At 44.5% G+C, this 20689-nt stretch overlaps 1 protein-coding gene across 2 annotated transcripts in view; it reads left to right on the forward strand.

Annotated features, from left to right (window-relative positions):
- The window catches only part of ARPC5L (actin related protein 2/3 complex subunit 5 like), a 177424-nt gene that overhangs the window by 141372 nt on the left and 15363 nt on the right, over positions 1–20689 (forward strand). The window contains exon 4 of one of the 2 annotated variants that reach the window (XR_013273929.1): positions 1622–1739. The exons of the other annotated variant lie outside the window; for it this stretch is intronic. The gene's annotated coding sequence lies outside the window, so the exon portion shown is untranslated. The remainder of the gene's footprint in view (positions 1–1621; positions 1740–20689) is intronic. 2 annotated transcript variants of the gene reach the window in all.

The raw sequence follows: 20689 nt of genomic DNA on the forward strand, positions 1-20689 counted from the left end.
ATGTCACACTGTGGCCCGCACCTTATGATGTCAGTCAGAGGGTGGGGCCTACTTGTGACATCACTCGGTGACCACATCCCATACCTATATAAGTGATCGCACAGCACTCACACGGCATTACAGTGGAAGAGAGCATCGTGTCAACATCGGAAGAAGAGGGAAGGAGGATGGAGGAGAACGGGCTCCTCCACTAGTTAAAGAGCTGGAAGAAGATATCGGAGGAGCCCAGAAGAAGATGCCGGAGAGCAGGAGAAGATGCCAGAGAGCGGGAGAAGAGGACGGAGAGCGCAGAGAAGAACCGTAGAGCACCAAGGAGTCGGAAGAAGACCCCCGGTCGGCGACGACTAAGAAGAAAGCCAGGCTCCTCCGCTAGTAAAATAGCTGTGAGAAGATTAGAGGAGGAGCCCGGCGAGAAGACCCCCGAAGTCGGAAGAAGACTCCCGGAGCTACCTAATAAATTGCATTGAAAACCTGTGTTGTGTGTGTTTTTATTTATTTTTTTAACACTTTTTTTACACTTTTTCCCCAGGTGAATGGGTGGGGGGCTGGGATCTGGGGGCCCCCTTATTAAAGAAGGCTCCTGGATTCCGATAAGCCCCTCGCCCGCAGACCCTGACAACCAACACCAGGGTTGTTGAGAAGAGGCCCTTGTGCTCATCAACATGGGGACAAGGTGCTTTGGGGTGGGGGGGCCACAGGGCGCCCCCCTTCCACAAAGCACCCATCCCCCCATGTTGAGGGCACGCAGCCTGGTACGGCTCGGGGGGGGGGGGTGCTTGCTCGTCCCCACCCCCTTTCCTGACCGGCCAGGCTGCGTGCTTGGATAGGGGTCTGATATGGATTTTGGGGGGACCCCATGCTGTTTTTTTGGTGTAGGGGGTTCCCCTTAGAATCCCTACCAGACCTAAGGGCCTGGTATGCCTCTGGAGGGGAACCCATGCCGGTTTTTTATTTAAAATTTGTCGTGGAGTTCTCCCTGAAGATTCATACCAAATATTTTGCCTGGTATTTGCGGGAATCCAATTCCGATCCCCGCACCAGCGTGAACCCGGCCTCAATGTTTATAGGGAAAGGAAAATAAAATTTTTTTCCCTTTCCGATGCGACCTGGCTCGGCACTGACTCCTGCGACAGGCTTGCAGGTTGTCAATCTCGCCGATAAAAGTGGCGAGATTGACACAATATCGCGGGCACCTACTGTACATTCAGCTAACACAATATGCAATAGTCGTCTCCCTCTCATGGCCCTCCATCATACACTTCCTAACCCATGGCATCCACCTTAGCCCTTCAGATTTCCTCACTTAATTGCAGAGGATTCCACACCTAAGCGAAACGCAGACAAGTACTATACCACTTCCACAAAGCCCACACCCAGATACTCTTCCTCCAAGACTCACTTTCGATCAGATTCCATGCCTTCTCTCCCAGATAAACACTTCACCTGGTATCACAGTACAAATCCGACTGCTAAATCGAAGGGTGTATCAATAGCATTTCACGACTCCTTCACCCCAGAAATACGAGACTCACAGATTGACCCTTCAGGGCGCTATATATTTTTGAAAATGAAATATATGCAAACGATTTTTACGTTGGCTAACGTTTATCTCCCTAACCAGGATCAACTAACATTTCTGTCCTCCGTGGCAGCGCACATAGAAGCATTCTGAACCGTTAACCTGATACTAGGTGGTGACCTGAACACCCCATTGGTGCCAAGACTGGACTCCTCTACCGGTAAGTCCCACATAACACTGTCCACCTTAACCAAAATATGCTCCATACTCACCAACCAATCCTTAGTGGATACTTAATCCTTCTGGTAGAGACTACACATTTTTCTCCTCGGCACATGGGTCATACAGCAGAATAGATTACTTCCTACTTACCCAATCACTACTTGACTTTGACCCGGATGCCGTATAGGGATCAAACTTTGGTCGGACCATGCCCCGGTACACCTCACACTAGGCAAACTACCCAGACCCCCCACATGTCGCACATGATGCTTAAACGACAACCTTCTGACTGACCTGGCTTGCTCGATGTCGATCTCTGTGGCAATTAAGGACTTTACACACACCCATGCCACAGACAAGACCTCACACATGAACAAGTGGGAAACACTAAATTGTGTTCTGAGGAGAATATTCATACAGCATGGCTCTCTTAAAAAAAGGCCCACACTGCGGACATTAAGCGTCTGTTTGCCCTCATCGTCTCACTTCAGGCAACTCACAAATGCACTCTTGACCCTAAAACACTGGTAGAACTATCTAACATGTGGTGGGACCTACTTCGCCTCATAACAGAAAGCTCTTTGGTGGCCCGTGACAAGGGAAGACACTCACATTACACCTAGGCTAGTAAATGTGGCAAAAACCTGGCACAAACCCTCCACCCCAAACAACATAGACAGACCATCCCACATATACTGGCACACCCTAACTGTAAATTATATAAGATCTCAGAAATAGTCTCCAAATTCTGGAGCTACTACTCCTCACTATACAACCTACCTCCCACCTCGAAACCCCACACATCCCCCAGAGCAGAAGACACCAACATGTGGCCGTACATCCTAGAAACAGCTCTCCCCATGATCCCTTTGGTCGTTATAGAGGATCTTGAAACTCCCATCTCCACATCTGCATATTTACTTGCGATTAAAAACCTCAAAAACGGTAAGAGCTCCAGACCGGACGGCTACACACCACGCCATTTGCCCAGCAACTAGCCTCATTCATGGCACGAGCCTTTGAGGAAATAGATGACTCCCACCCCTTATTGTCCCATATATTACAGGCCCAAATAGTGGTCATCCCCAAACCAGGAAAGGACCAAGCCATGTGTGGCAATTACAGACCCATCTCCCTACTTAACTTAGACCTCAAATTGTTCTCCAAAATATTTGCAAACTGTCTCTGCCCCATACTACCTGACCTAATAAATAGTGACCAGGTAGGCTTTTTTTCCAGGCCATGAGGCCTGAAAAAACATCACTCTCCATTTGATCACTTACACACAATGTAAACACATCCCTGCATGCCTGCATCCCTGTTAGCATGAGACAAGGAAAAAGCATTTGACAGGATCAGCTGGCCGTTTCTCAAACTAACACTTCAGCAGATAGGGTTAGGTCCCAGACTCCTAGCAAAAATCATGTCCCTCTATTCCAACCCATCAGTGAAAGTTACAGCAAACGGTGAACACTCAGCAACATTCCCGATCAACAATGGAACCAGACAAGGCTGCCCACTGTCCCCCTCCTCTTCGCCATCACCATTGAACACTTAGCCCAGGCAATACATAGTAATGAATCCATAAATGGTATCCACACACCCTTAGCCCACTGTAAGCTTTCCCTGTATGCCGATGACTTATTGCTCTATGTAACACAGCCGCAAATCAGCGTCCCCTTCTTTCTCCATGAACTAGCTTGCTTTGGGTCCCACAGTAATTTTAAATTGAAGATGAATAAAAGAGAAGCCCTAAACACATCCCTACCCACCCATACCCTTTCACTTATTCAACAAAACTTCCCCTTCCATTGGCAAACTAAATCAATCAAATATCTGGGGACCGAGATTCCTACCAATTTCAAAGACATCTACCCCCTAAACTTCAGCCCTATACTGGCTAAAATACGCTCCCTAGACTAGTGGCACCACCTCAAATTACCATGGCTTGCATGTATAAATGGACTTAAGATGGATATCCTCCCAAAATTATTGTACCTGTTCCAGGCCCTCCCTATCACACTCCCAACTTCCTGTTACCGCACATTATGACCCCTTGCAATTAAATTCATTTGGCACCACCGCCCCCCCAGATTAAAAACACAAGGTCCTATGCTCCCACAATACCATGACTCTGCCATAATCTCCATCTCCAGGCTCCTGGAATGGTCCCCACGCCCCTGACCAAACCAACAACAATAGTAGAACAAGACATAGCACAAGTGGACATGCGGGCTCTGCTCTGGGGATACCACCTTAAACACCGCTCCATACCCATGCTCCCCCCACTGACCACAGCAGCGTTGTTACTATGGTACTGCCGACATTCCACCTATGCTCTGTTCACCGATCCCAGCCCTCTTATGTCGCTCTTCGACAACCCAGCACTCCCGGACTACGAAACCTCTGACTGAATAGGAGGCTACGAGAGAGCAGACTGGCCAATGGCACGCTCATTTGTCCGCACGTCCACAGATGGATTCACACCACAGGACAGTAGTCAATCCTCCTCAACCAATGGCTATCCATGATATCCCTCAAACATTTCTGCTCAAACCTACACTTATCAGGCCACATACACAGGACCCTAGCAACCTTTGAGGAGATGTGTGGTCTTTCTCAGCTTCCCAGACACACCTTTTCTATAATTTATAAGAAAATCCTTTCCCACATGCATAACGTCCCCCCCACCTTCACACAAAAATGGGCATGGACATTTCTCCAGGGGAGTGGCAGACCTCGTTCACATTCACCCACAAATCCTCAATCTCCATCTTTAAGCAGGAGAAAAATTTTAAGCTACTCTCCAGGTGGTATAGAGACCCGGTCTCCGTTCACAGGATGTTTCCTAGTGCTTCTGATGGTCTGCTGGCGCTGTCACGGAGGACAAGGAACATACCTTCATATCTGGTGGGAATGTGCTCAGATTCACTCCTTCTGGAAAGGTATATTCGCGATTTATAATGAAATGTATGATATATCCATAGCCCTCTCCCCTAAAATATCCCTATTGTTGATACTACCGGGATCAGTTAAATCCCAGAAAACCAATATTAGGTTTTTTCTATCAGCAGCCAGACAATTGATCACGAAATACTGGAAATCTGAGGCAACCCCCCCCCCCCCCCCCCCTCATCCATAGGTGGATCACCATTCTCAGTGAGATTATGTTAATGGAGGAGATGCATGCCAGAGAGGGAGATGACTGGGATAAACATAAGGTACTGTGGTATGTCTGGGTACACTACTCTGCATTGGATAGACTATTGAATAGAGTTACTAAAGGATGAGCTGAACAACAACCTAGAATTGACAGTTGGAACAACACTGGTGTAGATGGTCCAGATGTCTTGATGACCTCACACTGGTCAACGGCCTAACCATCTGAGATCATCCATGTTGTGGAAAACTACCACCCCATCTTCCCTTTCTTCCATTTTCCATTTTACCCCCCCCCCCCCCCCCCACCACACCTCAGATTCATGGTAGCTCTATATACCCGACTACTTAGATATGTTACACATCTGAGATATTGATTGCAACCTCTACATTATGATACCTGCATTTTATAAATTGATTCTATGTACTGTAAATGTGGTGGCGGCTTTCAACCACCAATTTATATACCACCTGTTTTTCTTCATTCTGTACCCCCAACTACTTTTCTCAAAAAAATGGTTAATAAAAATATGTTCAACCATAAAGGGGGAGAAGCCTAGGAATGGCACTGCTAGAGAGCTCATGCTAAGAGGCTCCAGGTGAAACCATCAGTCTCCATGTAGCGGCAGAGGTTTAAGCCTCCCAGGGGGTTCCCCCCCTTCTCAAATCCTTGCCCCCATGTCCACCTCCACAAGCTAGCTAGGTACATGAACCTGTACTGAAAGAGGAAGCTGGAGAGTAGTGGTCTCGGTTGCTCTGCAGCACAGGAGACATGAGCTTGTGACGGGACCGGTGGCTCCGGGCAGAAGACCCAGTATTTGGAGATGCTCTGCAGTGCTTGCCAGTGCTCAGAGGCGCTCAGGGGAGAGGTGTTTGCTTCCACGTTCAGTGTGAGAGAACTCGGCCAGACAACCGAAGACCTGGCGGGAGCATTGGGATATCGGCTTTGGCTAGAGACAGAGCAGAGCAACCCCACAGTGACAGGACAGGAAGGTCAAGCAACCCCCCTATTGATGCAGAGTGCCTGTCAGTGCCACACAGTGAAAGTCGGACACCCTTCTACCCCCCTTAAAATCTACAGCAGACCCCACACAGAATACACAGATTGTGAAGTTTTCACAACAGAAGTGGTGAGTCATTTACTTCTCTCCTAGCTTCTCAATAGCACCTGTTTTTTTCCCCCTCCTCTTCCCTTTTTTCTGTGGATGCATAGACTGTCATTTGAACTATAATATTGCAAACTGACCTAACTTGTATTGTTAAGGTATGGCTATCTTGCTAGTATCTTACTACTATCTACTAGGGGTGCGCATCTTCACTGGTCTCACAATTTGATGTGAATACGATTATCATGTCAACGATTCGATTCAATGCGATTCCAAGTGCCCATGGTTTTTCAACTTTTCAGCAAAAAAATTATTCAAGCAGTCAGAAATTGAAGAAATAAATATATGTATTTGTATCTGCTATTTATTTAAACAAATTACACCAGGTTCCCTCCCTGAAAAGTCTGAACAACATGAACTGAACAGTGCAGCAGACAACAGTATTTACTTAAAACAGTACTGTGACATCAAAGTGTTGTATATAGTGCTGGCCTGGTGCAGTAGCTTACTTCTTCATAAAAGAAAATATTAAAATGTAAACTGTACACTAAAATGTATAACTTGTAAGCACAAACAGTAACAAGTCCTACATCTTCAAAACAGAGCACTTCCAGTTCTTGACTGGCAAACACCACAGTGAACCTGTAACTGTAATTCACTGTGATGATCTTTTGTTTACCAATGCCACCACCACCACCAGCGAGTCAGTCAACAGATGAACAGCTATGGCTAGATCGGCGTTATAAGCTCTGAGTTATGTCACCCAGTCACTTTACAGAAAACATTACCTGCTCTCTACCACGATACACTTGTAACTGAAGCCAAGCCATGCCACCATTAGAGGAAGCCAGAAAATCCATGACAGAATAAATTGTCAACTGAATCTGAAAACCTTGGACAAATCTTTATGGGATCACAAATATATACAGTAACACACCACAATACCAAAAAAAATGCACAAATCACTGAATCATAATGGTAAAGGGCAGGCCACAGGTCAGATGGGCAATGGCACAGCCACAGTCAGTAATGAGGTCGGGTCGGTGTGTGTTTTTGTTTTGTGTGTGTAATGTGTATACTATATCTATTTGTGTGATCCAATAAAGATTTACTCCAGGTTTTAAGATTTTATTCTTTCAAGGATTTGCCTTCCTCTGGTGGCTTGGCGGGCGTCAGTTGTCTTGAATTATTTAAATACACTTTTAGAATATTTGACAGAGGGTTAAGTTGACCCCCCAAACATTGACAATAGACACATCAAGTGTGAAAATTCAATGGACACATTTTTGAAGATTGTGTCGGACACAATCTTCAAAAATAAACCATTCTCCAATCTCCCCCTAGCACTAGAAAAGCTTGTCAGTCACTTTACAGAAAACGTTACCTGCATTCTACCACAATACACCTGTAACTGAAGCCAAGCCACGCCACCATTAGAGGAAGCCGGGAAATCCTTGACAGAATAAATCGATTGAAGCTTAAAACCTTGAGTTAAACCGTTATGGGATCAGAAATATACCCACAAATCATGTCAGTGAATCAGAATTACAATGAGAAAGGGCAGGCCACTGGGTCTGGATTTACTCTAGGTTTTAAGATTCAGTTTATTCTTTCAAGGATTTGCCTTCCTCTGGTTGCTTGGCAGGCGTCAGTTGTCTGGAATTAAATACAGAATTAATTTGGTTGAAGGTAAACCCCTAGAAACAGTCACAGAGCATGACAGACACAGTGTGACATTGACAACAACACGTCCAGTGATGTAAGTAACTCATTTTAAATAAACAGTTACTTTACTCGTTACCCTCTAAAGTAACCGTGTTATCTAACTGATTACTCTTCCCCTCATGGTAACGCAGTTCCCATTACTTTGGCGGCGTTACCGTAATTACATCCTGTCTGGACCGCCCGCCAGACAGAGAGAATGTAGGGAGGTGGAATGAAGTCAGCTGACCAGCTTCATTTTGAACGTGACTCCAGGTAGACGGGACTAGCGAAGGAAGTGAATGTCGCCGCCTCCATTGGTGAGATTGACACCTAGCCGCGCCCCGTTGCCTGGTATGGATTAAAAGGGGAACCCCTATGAGAAAAGGGCGTGGGGGTCCCCCCAATGTCCATAGCAAACCCTTATCCGAGAACACAGCCCGGCCGGTCAGCAAAGGTGGTGGAGACGAGCGAGCGCCCTCCCCCCATATTGATGAGGACAAGGGCCCCCCCGGATTCCGGTCCCCTACCCTATGTGAATGAGTATAGGGTACGATGTACCCCTACCCATTCACCTGGGGAAAAAAGTGTTAATAAACAAACTCAACACAGGTTTTTAAAGTACTTTATTAGATGCTCCGGGGGTCTTCTTCTGACTTCCGGGTCTTCTCGCCGGGCTACTCCGCTATCTTCTGCTCTTTTACCGCTAGCTCATTTACTAGTGGAAGAGCCCGGCTTTCTTCTTCATCGCCACCGCCGTCCGGGGGTCTTCTTCCGACTTCGGAGGTCTTCAACCAGGTCCTCTGCTATGTTCTTACAGCTCTTTTACTAGCGTTGGCTCGGTCTTGTCGCTGTCACCGCCATCTTCTTCCTTCCGATGTTGACACGATGCTCTCTCCGGCCATAATGGCAAGGACACTTTTATATAGGCATAAGGGGCAGGGTCACCAAGTGATGTCACTGGTGACCTTATTAAAGGGGGGCTCCAGGATTCTGATAAGCCCCCTGCCCGCAGACCCCGATAACCAATGGCCAGGGTTGACGGGAAGAGGCCCTTGTCCTCATCAACATGGGGACAAGGTGCTTTGGGGTGCCCTGCCCTGCAGCCTCCCCTTCCCCCAAAGCACCCCCCATGTTGACGGCACGTGGCCTGGTACGATTCAGGGGGGGGGAGCTCACGCTTCCCCACCCCCTTTCCGGAACGGCTGGGTGGTGTGCTCGGATAGGGGTCTGCTATGGACTTAAGGGGGACCCACACGCCGTTTTTTCGGCGTAGGGGTTCCCCTTTAAATCCATTCCAGGTGATGGGGCTCGCGAGGTGTCAATCTCGCTGATGGAGGGGGAGACATTCACTTCCTTCGCTAGTCCCGTCTATAGAATATTAAAAAAGGAGTCACTAACTAATTACTTTTCCAATGTAGTAACCAAGTTACTAACGCAATTACTTTTTGGGAGAAGTAATTTGTAACTTAACTAATTACTTTTTTAAAGTAAGATGACCAACACTGAACACGTCACACTAGTGGAAAAATTCTAAATGGACAGTTGGACAGGACACACAATAGAAAACCATTCTCCATCTCCTCCAGTGCTAGAAAAGCTATAACAAGAATAAAATATATCATGATTCCAGGTTCTCTGTGACTGATGATCATTGATTGTTTGCAATTGCCAGTGCCATGGCCACCTGCCACTGCCACCAGCAGCCAGTCAACAACAGAGCATGACTGTCACTGGCTGCGTTGAGCTGACGCTAGAATCGAGTGGCATAACTTGCATTATAAGGTCTTGTTGACATAGGGAGAGGGGGAAAAAAAGAAAGAGGGATGTAGACATGAAAGGGAATGGTGGGGGAGGAGAGGGGGATTGCCATTGGCCAGGGGAGGGAAGGGAGAAGGGGACGGAAGGGACAATGGGAAAAGGGGGAAAGGGAAAAGGGGGAAAGAGAGAGGAGAGAGACAGAGAGAGGGATGTAGACATGAAGGGTAATGGTGGGGGAGGAGAGGGAGATTGCCATTGGCCAGGGGAGGGAAGGGTGAAGGGGACGGAAGGGAGAATGGGAAAAGGGAGAAAAGGGAAAACGGTAAAGGGAAAAGGGGGAAAGAGAGAGGAAGAGAAAGGAGAGAGAAAGGAAGAGAGGGGAGGAGAGACAGGAGGAAAGGGGAGAGAAGGGAAGGAGAAGAGAGAGGAGACAGAGAGGGAAAGAGGGACCCGGGAGAGAGAGAAGGAAAGGAGAGAGGAGACAGAGAGGGAAAGAGGGACCCGGGGGCCGGGAAAGAGAGAAGCAAAGGAAGAGAGAGAGAGAAGCAAAGGGAGAGAGAGAGAGAGAGAGAAGGAAAGGAAAGGAGAGAGAGAGAAGGAAATGAGGAAAGAAGTTCTCCTTTTCTTCTCTCTCTCCACCTTTCCTTCTCTCCCTCCCGGGTCTCTCTTTCCCTCTTTGTCTCCTTATCTCTCCTTTCCTTCTCCGAGAGAAGGAAAGAAGGAGGGAGAGGGAGAAAGAAGGAAGGAAAGAGGGAGAAAGACGAAGGAAGGAAGGGGAGGGAGAAAGAAGGAAGGAAAGAGGGAGAGAGAAAGAAGGAGAAAGAAGGAAGGAAAGGGAGAGAGAAAGAAGGAAGGAAAGGGAGAGAGAAAGAAGGAAGGAAAGGGAGAGAGAGAAAGAGAGAAAGAAGTAAGCAAAGAGGGAGGGGGAAGAGGGAAAGGGGAATGGTAAGGGGAGAGGGAAGGGTGGGAGGGAACAGGAAAGGGTAGGGGGAGGGGGGGAGACTGGGAGGGGAGACAGACTGGGCTGAGGGGGGAGGAGGGGAATGAGGCTTGGTTGGCATCAGTTGTTTGTAACTTTTAGTATTTGACTGAGGGTTAAAGTAACCCCTACTTATTTTGAAACTGAATTAATATGAACAATCTTAAAAAAAAAAAAATCTCAGTGGCAGACAGTGCTATAAACAAAATCTATAAAATTACCAACACTGGTTTGGTGTGGCAGACTAACAGTGGCAGGGGCAGTGGCACAGGCAGACAGACACTACAAGTAGATCATCACTTCCTGGATGTGCCACAAATCAGGAAAAAAACAAACAAAAAAAAATGGATCACTGCAAGAAATGCTGCTCAGGATTTGGGAATGTGTAGATTTGTCTGTAAGAACACTAGTTGATCCACATTCTCTTGTTTGAGGGTGCTTCTTTTTGCAGTTTCCACATTTCCTGCAGTGGAGAAAACCCACTCTGCAGACATGCTTGTGCCTGGGATACACAAGTATTTCTTTAACAGCTGAGAAAGGAGGGGAAATATGACCTCATGCTCACGCCACCAGTTCAAAGGGTCCTCAGTGAGAGGCAGAGGTGGGGCTTTACAATATTTTCCATTTCCTCTTCAGCCTTGGCATAGGGGGTCTTGGGTTCTATTGTACCTTCGGTGTCAGCGAAAGACTGTCCCAGCAAAGTCATGAGAATCGATCTGGCCTTTCTTTTGGGAGGAGATGGAGAATGGTTGTCCTCAATGGGTGAAGTTTCTTTTCTTCTAGGCACTTGATCCTCGTGTCCTCTTAGATGTAATCTGTGCTTGAACAAAATAAGAATAGAAAAAAATAAATAAAACCACATTGTCAATTGCCTATGATTCTGATGAGGTGATGAAGAAGCACAGGAAATGGACAGTGCAGTTCCCTCACCGCATCAGATTCAGAAGCGTGGCTTACACTATGTAGCAGCTAGCTAGCTACAGTTCGTTTCAAGAAACATGATGAAATTCAAATTAATTTAATTTCCTTCAAGGGTGCAGCCTCCTCAGTCACTCCTTTGTATATCTCCAATCTCTCCTCCTCTGTGAGGATAAAAGGCAGTCCCTTTAAAGCGAGGATCCAGTGCAGAGGCTGTATGAAGGATCTTCTCTGCCTCACTACTGTATCTCTTCGGGAGATCTGTTCTGATGGCATTCTTGATCTCATGAATCATGAGTGTGTCTCCCATGGTGTCTGTCATGCTCTGGAGGAGTTGTGCATTTAGAGGGGCAATGAGAGAATCTGTTGGATTGCACTCTTCTGACACCAGCATGGTTGCATCCTTCATTGGCTTTAATGCACTCACAGCATCCTCTGCATTTGACACATCTGTTTAGTTGAGAGTACAGAGATCGGATTCTCCTTTTCTGACTTCTGGAGACAGAAAGGTGGCACAGACTGCAGGTTGTTCTAAGAACCTCTCGACAATGTCATATGCGCTGTTCCATCTTGTTGGCACATCATTTATCAGCTTATGATTCTTCAGGCCAAGACATTTCTGTTTCTCTTATAGACAGTGGCTTTCTCTAGTGCTGCGGTGAAAAAATGTGGATATTTGTTGCACTCTGCCAAGAAGCCTGGAGAGTGTGGCCACTTCCAGCGCTCGCTGGGATGCAAGATTCAGTTTATCGGCGAAGCATTTCACTTGGGGGAATTTCCCAACTTGAGCTCTACAACTATCATGTTTGACACGTTGTCGGTCACGAGCACTACAGATTTATCGGACAGCTGCCATTCTTCCACAACATGAGACAGTAGCTCTGCCAGATGAGCACCCATGTGAGACTCATAAATGGCTCTCGTTTGCAACACATGCAACAAGATCTGTCAGTCCTTAACATAATGTGCTGTTATTGTAACATTTTCTCATTGACACAATTATCTGAGCTTTGGTTTCGTGGTAGAGTGCAGGTATACGGTTTTCTGTAAAGTGACTTTGTGATGGGATCTTGTAGCGCGGTTCTATCGTTTGCTTTTAAAAAGCTAGGTGCATTTTTTATCTCATTCTTTTTGGTCTCCTTCTGCCATTTTTACTAGTGAAGCATGTCATGTAATTGTTGTGACAGGGGTGATGATGACAATGTTGTCTATGTTGTCTACAAACTCAGTCAGTATTAAAAAAAGAAGAAAAAAAAATTAAGTGACTAAGCCTAAAGCCTGCCACAAGATGACAACTTAATATGCCATTGCATTATTAATTATGGTTTTATATATTCATTGTTTTAGTGATTGATTCACATCACAACTTCATTAGTTATCTTATTTGTATGATTATTATGGTTTTGCTCATCACTGCCTGGCCGAAAAACGCATGCATGGGGCAGTGATGAGCAAAACCATAAATCAGTCATACAGGTATGAAGTTGTGATCGATCACTAAGACAAGACTTTGGCCATTCAATAGATTAGAGATATACCTACATAAACCATAATGAATGAAATTGCATTGGCATGGCAATGGCAACATGGTCACTGTCACTTAAACTCACTTTATCCCTTTCATGACTAAGCCTATTTCTCTGACATTTGGTGTGTTTTTTTTTTTTTTTTTTTTTACAAGTTAAAATCCGTATCTTTTGCTAGAACATTATTTAGAAACCCCCCCAAATGTTGTTGCAATATTTTATGTCACACTGTATTTATTGTGCAGTGGTCTTTTAAACGCAACTTTTTGGGGAGAAAGATATTTCACGAATTAAAAAAAAAAAAGAAACAGTAAAGTTAGCCCATTCTTTTGGTATAATGTGAAAGATGATGTTACACAGAGTATATAAATACCAACATGTCACGCTTTAAGATTGCGCACAGCCGCACACTCGTGGAATGGTGACAAATGAACTACAGTACCTAAAAATCTCCATAGGAGTGACACCATTAAAAAAAAAAAACGGTTACCACAGGTTAGAGTTACAGAGGAGGTCTGTCTAGTGTTAGAATTATTGCTCACGCTCTGACGATCCCGGCGATAGCTAATATGTGATTTGAACACCGTTTACAACATGTGTGGCCGGGCATGACTTGCTGACTTCCATTGTATGCGTTTACTTTGCTGCACGAGCTGCCACGCGGGGCGCTTTTAAATAATTTTTTTTTCTCTTATGTATTTCATTTAAGAGGCTAGAGTGGCGGAAGTCGGTGGATGTCCACTGTCTAGTCCACTCCACTCGCACTCCTCCGGGATAACAACTCCACTCCGCTCCTCTGGGATAACAACCGAGCGGCTAAAAGCTGCTCGGTTGTTATCCCTGGGAAAGTCAACCGCCCACTGCACCCAGTGCCTGCTGTAAAAAAAATGGCTGCGGGCATCATCCTGGTATGACCCCCTAACGCCAAGGCCGCAAATGCGTACGCTCGACGCAAAGGGGTTAATGTTTAGGAATACAGAATGGCAATCACCATCATTAATATTTACATTTTACAGTCAGAAATTTGTGATATTTGCATTTTACAGGTCCACTGCACAATGCAGAGATACAGATTATAATGATAATTATATCTTAGTTTACTTTACAGTGTACTACTGTACCACCTCTTCTTTACTATTATAGTACGCTATGTACGTAGTTACGTAAGGTACTACTGTGTGTGTGACAGTCAGTTACCTACCTGTGATGATGATGACAAGTCGGTGCCATGGTGGTACTACTGAGCTGAGAACAGTCATGGCACACTCAACCACTCACTGGGGGGGGGGGTCTCTCTCCTCCTCTCCTGCTGCTGTGTGTGAGATGTAGTAAGGGGAGTCTGAGGACGGGAATGACAAGTTTAGTACAGAGACAGGCATACTTCTTCTTACTAGTACTACTAGTGTGTGTGTGTTAGTGACAGTCAGTTACCTACCTGATGATGATGATGACTGGGGTACTTATTGTCGATGAGCTGAATGCTGCCTGTGGACTGAGGAGTGAGGACAGGACTCTAGAACACTAGGACAGAAATCACTCAGCGTGGCCTTGGTTCTCTCTCTCTCTCCCAATCCTGTGTGTGACAGGCTGACTGATGGACCTGGACGCCGGACGGTACTCCCTCTCCCCCTGTAACAGCCCGGGAGCCCACTGGGTGGAAATCTCTGGTGGGGGGACCGAGACTCGGAGGAGGTCAGACACGTGACGTTGGTGTCGCTCTGTCTCCTCTCTTCGAGCCTCTCGTGACACAGGGGGATGACATCAGCAGGAGGCGGGAGAAAGCGTTGCGAAAGCTTTGGCTGCTTTTCGGCTCCACTCGGAGGCAGGGCATGGTGCGGCGGCACAGCGCGATGACATCATCCTTAATAATCAATGTCTTAAAGCTATAGCATTGATGCCACATCGTGGACTGTCGAATCCCGATGCATCGATTTGATGATTCTTTTCAACACCCCTACTATCTACCACACAATATACTATAAGTACCGGAAGAAAAGTTAAAGGGACTGACTGAAAGTGAAAACTGTAAATAAATATAAACATTTATAAAGAAACTGGACATGAGGGGGAGATCAGCAAAAGAGGAGGGACAGCTGCAAAATCGCCAAAAGTAAGCTCATGTCCAGGATCAATAAAAAAGTATGTGTCCCAAGCAGGAGGAACCGAGAAACAGATCTGAGCAGAACAGTACTATGCTATGGCAGCCTGTCGGGTAGATCTTACTAACAGTACTAAAAAGCTAAAGAGCCATAAATGGGAGGGGGTTTGAGAATACAAGTCATTCTGTCTGAGAAATGTCAGAATGACTTACCGCTTCATGCTTATATGTTACGTTCCCCTTTAAAAAGGTAGGTGTTTATGCTGCCAGCCAAGTTAAAATCTTAAATTGAGGTTGCATAGCTCCCAACTATCCCCGATTTCGAGGGGCTGTCCCTGATTTGGAGCAATGTCCGTCTGTCCCTCATTCCTCCTCTTTTGTCCCTCATTTTGGTCTGCTCTATACAGATCTATATAAAATGCATGTTTTATCCAACAAAAAGTGTTTTCCAGTGCTAAATCTTTCATCTGATTTCTAAATTGCTGCATTTGTAATTTCCAAAAGCCAATATAAAGGAATAGTAGTGGTAAAAAAAAAGCACTTGTGGGTTTAACCAATCTTGCTTTTTTGTACAGTTCTCCTTTAAGGGGGCATGGCAAGGGGCGTACCCTATGCCTGCATACTATTGCTAATAAGTATCCCTCATTCCCATCTCAATAAGTTGGGAGGTATCAGGTTACACTATTTGGCATAACTTCCTAGGTAGCAGTTTGGGGGGAATTGGTGGCTAGTAAGTGTGTACATTTCTTGTAAAAAAATGAAAAATTCCCCATGGGTTTTTTTTAGCAGCAATTATAAAAAAGATTTGTAAAAAAAAAAATTATTTTATTATCAAAAGACAATTATACAATACTGATATAAAGGTTAAAACATGTGTTCTGGTATATACATAGCGAGACTAATGGATTAGAGAAAGGAAACATAATGTTGACAATACCATGTGGGTTAGAGAAAAATATATCAACCTACAATGATAAAATTGTGGTTCCAACCTATACAATAATTAAATTATGGTTATACTGTCCGATGTTCAGGAAAAAGCCCCAATGCATTTCGACCTAAGAGTTTTCGGTCTTCCTCAGGGGGTTCTTATATTTTCTATAAGTACATCAAAAGACAGGTTTCGATGATATATAAAGTAGTATACAGTCATAATTATTTTTACATTTATCATGAAATATAGTCACATCATATTTACCCTCTCCACCAAATGAGCTCTCTTAACCAGGGACTTCTTGTTGTTTAAAAGAACACACACAAAAAGAACAGTTGATTTCCCTGCTGATGGTCCCGGAAAATGCTGGGGAGCCATCCTTTCCTCCACCCCAGGAGGGGCCACCCACGGCCATGGGGCTTACAAGTGGACACAGATTATTGGTCACCCCAAAAGGAGAAGACTGTGGGGACTATTAGCACCTGGAAGTCATTATAATTAAGTAATTAATATATTATATACGTTTGTATTATATGAATATGATAGCTGGGTTAGTAGAGGAAACGTTGCAAGAAAAGGGGGACAACAAGCAGGCCTCTTTATGAAAAAAATAAAAAATATAAGCACGAAATCCCTCAAAATATTTTTGTTGATTATTGTTATTAAGTGTTCATATATGATAATCAATTCCCATATGTGCTCTGTTAAATTAAATATTTTTGTATGGTATTCAGTTCTCATTTATGCTCCGGTGTAATGAATTATACCCGGAGAAGTGAATCAGTGATTGAAATATCATGAGATAATAGTAAAAATAATTGTGGCGTCATGCATGATTAGGTAAAAAATAAAATTAAAATAAAATGCAATATATAGTGATAAACCAAATGAAAAAAATGAGTGAATCAAATTAATTAAATAATGTTTATAATTTAAAAATAAATAAAATTAAATAATGATTAATAATTAATAAAAAAAAGGAATAAATGATGAGTGAATGAATAAGTATGTGTGCAAGGTGTATGCTGAGGTTCATTTCTTACAATATTTGTTATCTGGGGTGTGCAGCCGCTCAGACTCCGTATATGTGTCATACAATGCTATAGTGTGTACATCTCTACCTTGTGAGCTCATTCACGTATATGTGTTAAATAACCCATGCATTTTTCTTATAACAATATGTGCATTTTAACATATAATCTGTTCTTGTACAGTCATTGTGTGTTTGCAGTGTATTGATCATGGCTTTATGAGGGCATTTTTAAAGTGTGGGATTAATTTTGCTTAGTAACAAACTATAATGTAATTAAAGAGCAGCATTTGCTCACCCTAGCACTTCAGTTCTCATTTATCTTAAACATATGTAAATCCAAATGCTGTATTGAACAAATATAGGAATTTGTTACCAAAAAAAATAACCAAAACTTTTTTTTAGATAGTTTTGAATAGCATCATTTGCGTTTCTTCTGGATCTTGTGACTATCTTGCTTAATACAAAGCCCAAACTGCAGCATGTCATTGTTGCGTGCATAGTGATACCAAGATAGCAGTGACAATGGGCCTGTGGAGCCACCGTCAAACAAGTTGCATGACTGCCTCATTCCTTCAGGGCTATGTATGGCCTGAGCATTGGGTGAACCAAGCCGCAGCACATCACTCTGATATCCTCAGTAAACTCCCCTCTAGCTCTGCAGTCAATGCCAGTGGCTGTAAGATTCTCCAGAGGAGCTGGACTTGATACGCTTATCCTCCCCATTGAAAATGTGGAATTATGATAGTAAAGGCACAGATTGTTAAAAAAAATTATTATAAATGCTTTCAAGTGCTTTTTTGTTTTTTGGGTTTATAAGTGCTTTAATAGATCCCTAGGAAACCCAGGAAAGTGTTTAGTGCACAACCTGACAATTTTCATGAGCTTTTGATGTTGATTACCTCAAGGTACAAATATATTCACAAAATATTAATCTGTATATCTTTTTACAAACTCTTAGATTAGTGGCTTACAATTTTTTTTCTTTCTTGGCCATTGAGAGACACAGAAAGGCTTAACCATTAAACTGTGCCTACAGGAGTATTGGACACTGGCAAACAAGAAAACTGTAGACCAGCCCTAGGATATAACACATCTAACTGCCAGCATGCCTCGTTTTTTTGTTAGTATTCTAAGAGTGGATATTTTTTTTGAAGGGCTGCTGTTTTATTGACTACCCTGTGATTTCTTCTAGAAACCTTCAATGAAGACTGTTCTCTAGAAAGCTGCTAGTGGTTCTACTCATTAATTCACAGCTATCCTGCCCTTATCTGGACTTTTAAACTATATTGCAACTTGACCCCAATGGACTGAACATTGTGGCTAGAGCCTCGGGCACTGGTCTTTCCTAAATTTGGGAAAAAAATACTGCGCTAAAGAAATCTCTAAACAATCAGTCTAAATATCTAAAGGCTGCGATTGATACGATGTGATACACACCTATAAAGCATATAAGTCAGGAATTTCAACCGCGCTCACAATTACAAAAATCTAAAAAAATATATCTAAAACCTATAACAGAATAATATGTATACACTATAACTAGTCAAAAATTATAATACAAAAACCCAACTAAGTGAATAATAAAAATATACTCTATAACTCATACAATAATCAAGTGTACAAAACAATATATATATATATATATATATAAAGTGCTCAAAAATTATATATAAGCAACAGTTCCTCATAAAGACGTACCGTATATACTCGAGTATAAGCCGAGATTTTCAGCCTCTTTTTTGAGGCTGAAAGTGCCCCCCTCGGCTTATACTCGAGTCATCGCTGTCTGCCTGCTCGATCAGCGTGTCGAGCAGACAGACAGCGGCCATTCTATTCTAATTCAAAAGCCGCGCCTCCGGCTCCGCCTTCGCCTGTGATAGGCGGAACACTGAATTTCCCAGCAGCCTGTGTTCCGCCTATCACGGACATCCGCTCATCCTCGTACTACGGACGAGGATGAAAGGATGGCCGTGATAGGCGGAACACAGACTGCTGGGAAATTGTGTTCCGCCTATCACAGACAGGGAGGCGCGGCATTTGAACAGGAAAATGGGCGCCGACGAAGAGCGGTGATCCTGGGACGGGACCGGACGGAGGCTCGGCTCGGCTCGGGACGGGACGGGACCGGACGGAGTCTCGGGACGGGACGGGACCGGACCGGACGGAGGCTCGGCTCGGGACGGGACCGGACGGAGGCTCGGGACCGGACGGAGGCTGGGGACACAGGTAGGCTGGACACACAAGGCCACACACACACACACACACACATGGATGGACACACACACAGGGATGGATGGATGGATGGATGGACGGACACACACACAGGGATGGATGGATGGATGGACACACACACACACACAGGGATGGATGGATGGATGGACACACACACACACAGGGATGGATGGATGGATGGACACACACACAGGGATGGATGGATGGATGGACACACACACAGGGATGGACAGGCATATCTCACCCTCGGCTTATACACGAGTCAATAGGTTTCCCAGTTTTTTGGGGGTAAATTGGGGGCCTCGGCTTATACTCGGGTCGGCCTATACTCGAGTATATACGGTAGTCTTGAGCATACAGTGGTAAAGTGCACAGAATTTTTGTGAACAATCAGAAATATTATGAATAGAGTGCTCAAAAATTATATATAAGAAAACAGTTCTTCTTCAAGATGTAATCGTGGGCATAACAGTCCAATAATCATAAGTGTTTCTTCTCAAGAAATCCTATGCGGGTGCAAGAGAGAATTTCCTTCACCAACACCGTGCTGATAAATGGTAAAAATGCACGCTTACCAAATCCCAAAATCAGAAAGGCATTTGATATCAGAAATCTTAGGGGTCATCACACAGGGACATCACCTCGTTTTCACGTGGTTGGACCATTCATAAAAGGCAATCAAAGATTCCCATAGCGTAAAACCGTAAACCAAAATCTTTTATTCCATAATAAAAAACATACTCACAAACATAAAGGTCAAATCAGCGTTAAGAAAAGCTGGCCGGCAAAGCGAACGTCCAAATGTCACGTGATTTGCGTCAAAGTATAACTAAAGGCAAAACTTTTTTTTTAGTTTTGGCCAGAGTGGAGAGGGATCGGAGCCCCTATCAATTGTTATTGCTGTCTGTACCCCCATTAAGGAGATTCACCCTCTCTGGTTGTCCTGTTTACTATTATAATTGAAAGTGAAAATAAAAGAAAATCCCACATTTTGGGTTGTCCCCAGAAAAGTAATAGATGGAAAATCTTCCAATGGGGGCACTAGTTCTGGTGGCCCCCAAGAAATTCCTTTAATTTGCAGAGAACAAGATCACCACATGAATCAGTTTGCCATGGCATTACAAACGCTCCTGAGTCGCATGGCTCACCTGGAAACTCCCACTATGGCTGCTCCAGTACAACCTGAGTTGCAGGCCGTCCCTGCTTCTGCGCTAGTTTCTGTACAGGCACCTACCTCGAGTTTTACCTCTATAAGAGGTATGTCTGGTTTCACTCTGCTTCCCCAGCGATTTGGGGGCGCCCTTGTGGCTGCTTTTTCTCATGGTCTCTCGGATTCCATCAAGGATGAGATAGCAGCCCAAGATATACCCACTGAGCTGGAGAGGTTGATCACGTTTGCCATCCTCATTGACTCCAGACTCAGAGAAAGACTCTCTTTTAAGGAGCGATTGCGGAAGCATCCTGTATGTTTACCTCCAAGCTTTGCTGTCCAATCCGTGCC

The sequence above is a fragment of the Lithobates pipiens genome, unplaced genomic scaffold (genome assembly GCF_037356315.1).
Source record: "Lithobates pipiens isolate NorthernLeopardFrog02 unplaced genomic scaffold, aLitPip1_a1.2 Scaffold_1, whole genome shotgun sequence".
Taxonomy (NCBI): Eukaryota; Metazoa; Chordata; class Amphibia; order Anura; family Ranidae; genus Lithobates; species Lithobates pipiens.